The sequence below is a fragment of the Mus pahari genome, chromosome 5, assembly GCF_900095145.1.
Source record: "Mus pahari chromosome 5, PAHARI_EIJ_v1.1, whole genome shotgun sequence".
In the NCBI taxonomy this organism is placed as follows: Eukaryota; Metazoa; Chordata; class Mammalia; order Rodentia; family Muridae; genus Mus; species Mus pahari.
In genome coordinates, this window is record NC_034594.1 from 17,650,296 (window position 1) to 17,655,749 (window position 5,454).

General features: G+C 45.8%; 1 protein-coding gene across 2 annotated transcripts in view; it reads left to right on the forward strand.

The window, feature by feature from the left end:
• The first annotated feature begins 247 nt into the window (after window positions 1–247).
• The window catches only part of Vwa3b (von Willebrand factor A domain containing 3B), a 154,125-nt gene continuing 148,918 nt past the window's right edge, over window positions 248–5,454 (forward strand). For both annotated transcript variants that reach the window (XM_029539034.1, XM_029539035.1), the window contains exon 1: window positions 248–363. The gene's annotated coding sequence lies outside the window, so the exon portion shown is untranslated. The remainder of the gene's footprint in view (window positions 364–5,454) is intronic.

The following is a 5,454-nucleotide window of genomic DNA, read 5'->3' on the forward strand; positions in this document are numbered from 1 at the left end:
TGAATATTTGTTAACCTAATTTCTAATATTTGCCACTGTCAACTTTCCCAGGGTCAGGAACAGAGGACGAGCCTTAGGCTCCTCTCTTTTCGGGTGGTTCCAGTTGGTTTTGCAACACCAACATCCCGTTTCTTCGCTGCCCCCATCATCTCTTTACTCCCTCTGAGGGGAGCAGTGGTGGGCGGGGCCGGATCCCGAGCCACGCCATGATTGGCGGTGTCTTAGCAACTGCAGCGGTGTGGTTGTCAACAGAAACTGGACTCCCGCAACTCTGTGCCCGAGGCGGGGACCCTTCGCCAGCATCAGGGGGAGTCACAGCTTTGTCCAGCAGTGGGATGCTGGCCGCGCCCACCTCCTGCTCTGGTTAGTGAGGCCCTGGAGGGTGGGAGGGTCGCTGAGGCACGCAAGCCGCCTGGCCTCGCAACTGACAGATTACCTAAGTGCGGGACACCATCCTTCTAGGCCAGACCTTCCAGGTTTCCAACCGGTTGTGTGAGGGAAAAAACAAGTTTGCAATTTCCGAGCTGGACCTCGCTTCTGCTGGGTATGGGCAGTGGCCAGGCCGCACCCACTTGCGAGCTGGATTCCAGAGTCAAGTCGCAGATGTGTGCAAGCCCTTCTTCCACAGGGCTTTCCCTGTCCTCACTCTTTGCAGAAGCTCAGCTCCCTAATGCTTGTCTATCCAGAGACCAAAGGTAGTCAGAGGATGTAGCATACTGATCAGTATATTAGAAACTCATTTCTGAGAAGCAACATCAAAACTTAGCAATCTAAACTCAAAGCGATTTTCTTGAGTGAAAGGTGTTTGCAACTTTGAGTTTGGAGAAAGCCTCTGCTTGCCTCCTGTCTTTGGGGGACATTCACATCACTTTCACTTTCTAATATGGACTTTTAACCTCATGTAGTCGTTCTTATAATCTTCTCGGAAGCTCTCCATTTCTTTTCTTCTCAGCAATGACCTAACGGTCCCACCCCCCCCACCCCCGTGCCCAGTTTTCAATTCTTGATCCTGTTCCCAACAGTGTGTCCCACAGACCATTTCAATCCCTTAACCCTGCCTGCGTTTATCTGAGGTGATGGGCTTAGCCTAGCTTTGCCTTTTAAGGCTAGAAAGAGTAAGACTGTTAGAGTTGTAACAGGATTCATCAGGGAACGTCATCCCAGTTTCCTTTCTTCCCAGAAAAATCAGAGTTCAGAACTCCCACAACATACCTCCCCATCTCCTAACCCTCCATACCACTCCCTCCCTTCCTCCCTCCCCTATGCACAGATTTCTTTTTTTTTTTTTTAGAAACTAGCAATGATGAAGTTTGGAGGTGTTGATCATATGTTTACCAAGGATCCAAACTGAATTAATAGAGTCTAACTTAGACTCTGGTCCAGGGCGTGTATGAACAGTGACTGGATTGTTCTTGGCTTCTTACTATGGGCAGGTGCATAGCAGCTGACCCAGAAGGGTTCTTAGTGTGTGTGTGTTTATTTCCAGTCCTCCTGCCTCAGTTTCCTAAGTGTTGAGATTAAAGGTCTTAGCCATCTTAATCTTTCTGCTGTCCTGGGAGCTTTGCCTGTCCCTGGCACTCAATGGCTCGATGGACTCCAAGTTTTTAGGACTGAGGACAACCAGAGGTGGTGGTATATATGCTTATAATCCCAGCACTCAGGAGGCTGCAGCTAAGAATGTCACAAGGTCAAGCCTGGTCCGAGACCAAAACAAAACCAAAACAAAAACAAAAACCCTACCACTGGTAACATTATCGCACACTGTAAAGCAGACCTTGTCAGTATGTATCCTCTCTGCCTCAGAGTAACCACAAACATAGATAGCATAGCCACACCCAGAAACCCATGCGTCTTGTGTTTAAAAGGATAGCTACCTCCTGACCATAACTTTTCTAGGACCTGATCTTTGCATTGTTTGAAAACAATCAGGATTTTCTCAGCTGCTATGAGTGGCTGATTTAATCCATCTCAATAGTATAGGTAGTGTCTGTTATACAGTAATGTGGCCGGGGCATTCATGTAGTTTGTCCCCGTAGCCATCAAACTTCTGCTTAATCTAGAGTGGACAGACCTGGGTCTGAGGCTGCAAGGATGAAGCCTCAAAGCAAAAAGTAGGCTTTGGTGGCTGGGGAGACAATCAAGGTTAAAGAGAGTGAGGACCCAATTTTAGGTCTCTGTCTGTAATTCCAACTCCAGAGTTTCCGAGGGGAGCTGCACACATATGGCAAAAAAGACAGACATACAGACACAAATGCAAACTTTTCAAAAGGTAGGGTTGCTCTGGTAGCTTTAGAGGCTTAGTGAAGGGAGACAGCCTCTACACAGGTGTTGGAGTCTCCAATCCCCAGGCTTCCTTGCTTCATTCCCTCTGCTGGGAGAGATATTTTCTCCATTTATTTCCTCTTATTCTCTGGCTGCAACTTCACTTTCTAAGTACCCTCAGGCTATAAACTCCCAAGGCAAAGATCTGAATTCGAATGACTCAGACATCCTCTCAGATCTGATAAAGCCAGTCACGTCTTAAAAATTAACTTTAAAAAAGTCCCCCAAGTCCCCATAGAGGCTGGGACTTGTGTTGTCACAAAGCTGGAGAATTCAGTCACTTTGTAAAGGATCCAAGCATGTGTCCATTTAAATCTAACTGAAAATTTAAGCAAATTAAAGAATGTTCTCCTTTGGCTTAAAAGCCAAAGGCATGAGTCTTCTAACCAGTCTTTAAGGTTATAAGGTCTGTGAGAAAACCTTACTAGGGAAGTTTGTATAAAAACCTCCCCTTTAAAAATCTAAAGCAAGTAAGTACCTCCCCCGGCAAGAAGAATGGAGGAGGTATGCTTGTGGGAAGAGAGAGGTCAGCCAGGTTATTCTTCTTAGCTTCTCTTGTTTCTATAGGAACAACAGAGGCCAGATCTTGCTACTGTCTCTGTAGACAGAACTCTGAAAGCAGGTTAAGGCACATTCATTTGCTCTCTGATAGGGTTCTAAACTTCACAGTCCAGTAGAATTGGACACTGGGGCTTAGAAAAGTTCTTGGAGGGGTTGGGGAGGGGTCAGTCAGTTAGTAGAGTACCTGCTGTTGGAACATAAGCATCCAAGTTTACATCTCAGCACCTGTGTGAAGAGCCATGCGAAGTGGCACCACCTGCAACGCCAGCCTTGTGTGGCAGATACAGGAGGCTTCCTGTAGTGCAGTGGCTAGCCAGTTAAGCCAGCCAATGAGCTCCAGGCTTAATGAGAGACCCCGTCTCAAACAGTAAGGTTGAGAGTGACTTGTGAAGCCACCAGCTTTGGCCTCTGGTCTCCATACACACACACGCACACACACATTCACACACTCATACACACACACTCTCACATGCATATGTATATACCAATACATCATGCACACACATGCACACAAAAATGTGCTCGGAGCACATCTGTTCTTGGCAGCAGCCTCTGGCAGATGTGTCATACAGGTGTGTTATTCTAGAGGGGTGAAGTCAGTTCCTATAGTAGCTGGGCAGCTGAGGTTTGTTAGGGATTTTTTTGTTGTTGTTTTGAGTTTTGTTTTGTTTTTCTGATACACAGTCTCACTGTGTATCTCAGATGCCCCTCCTCCCCCCCAGTTCTCAGTCCTCCTGCCTCAGTCTCCTGATTGCTGACATTATAGGCATGTCACATCACTACTGGCTCACACTGAACTTGATTCTTATGTTTCCTCTAAATCATGATGCTCTTCAAATCTTCTTGTCACATACTTGTCAAGATGAGCCTTTTAACCAACCTTGTTCTCACGAGGGCAGAGCGTCTCCAACCGTATGGATTTGTAGACCTTTGGAAGTGACCCTCAGTGGACAGTACAGGTTCCCAAAACTGTCAACATGGAATCATATTCTTTAACAGCTTGGCAGCTGAGTCTGTGCTATGAGACTCAAGGTTAGTGCTTTCTGCCCGAGAACCAGGGAGGCGTACTAGAGTGCATGTGGCTCTAACGGTAACAGACTGGTTAAGACTGGCTTAGAACGCGGCTCCTGCTGCTCCCTGATTATCACAGAACCTATGAAAAAGCTCTTTCAAGTTTCAAGGCCTGGGATTCCTCAGCAACAAGCTGGGTACTGTGGGTGTTTGTTCCTACTGTAATAACAGCCATAGAGCACAGGCTGGAGAGTGCGGGGGGGGGGGGGGGGGGGAAAAAAACCGGATTCCTGAAACCAGCAGGGTGGTGGGGGGGGGGGGGGGCTGGGTCAGATTCTTAGTCAGCCCTTCTATCTGCTGTAAGATTGTGAGCCAGCCTGTTAGATCCCTGTGTTGGTCTCCTTATTAGGAAAATGAGGACAAGAGTCATGTCTATCTTGTGAGGTTGTTTGGGATTGATTTTTAGAAATTAAATTAAAATTTTTAATGGCACGTATACAGGCGTGTCAGAGAATGGGTTCATGAATATGAATGCACTGCTCTTGGAGGCCAGAAGAAGCTGTCGGGTTCCCCTAGAGCTGAAGTTAAAGGCATAGTGAGCCATCCAGTGTGGGTGCTGGGACCCAAACTTGGGTCCTCTGGAAGAGCAGAACATGCTCTTAACCACGGAGACATCTATGTCCTAAGATTGCTGTGAGAATGTTTACTGTACTCCATGTGTCGTAGCTTGCTATTCATGCAATAACTTTTCTCAAAACATCCCTGGCTTGGGGCCACCTGACTTTGTTCCTGACCTGTCATAACACCAAGACTTTTGAAGAAATTGAGTTTTATTTATTTTTTATTTCTATGTTTTTGGTTTTTTTTTTAAAAAAGATTTATTTATTATTATACACAAGTACACTGTAGCTGTCTTCAGACAAACCAGAAGAGGGCATCAGATCTCATTATGGGTGGTTGTGTGAGCCACTGTGTGGTTGCTGGGATTTGAACTCAGAACCTTCGGAAGAGCAGTCAGTGCTCTAAACCACTGAGTCATCCCCTAGTCCTATTTCTATGTTTTTAAAAGATTTATTTTCACACGTACACTGTGTGTGTATGTGAGTGTGTGTGTATATGTGTGTGTGTGTGTGAATTTAGGGGTACATCCTTGGCCTCTTGCTAGGATGTTAGGATCTAAATTCTCATCCTAAGGATCTGTAAGGATCATTTGTAACAGCAGAGCCATCTCTTCAATCCCTAGAATCAAGTTTTAGAACCTGGAAAGGGATATATTTGTTATTAAAAAGACTTTGTGGTCCTAGGAAACAATTTTCTTTTTTTAGATTTATTAATTTATTTTATGTCTATGAGTACACTGTGGCTGTCTTCAGACACACCAGAAGAGGGCATCAGATCCCTTTACAGACGGTTGTGAGCCACCATGTGGTTGCTGGGAATTGAACTCAGGACCTCTGGAAGAGCACTCAGTGCTCTTAACCGCTAAGCCATCTCTCCAGCCCCTTAGGAAACAATTTTAAACACCGAACATTAGATACACAGTAATTAAAACTGTCTTGC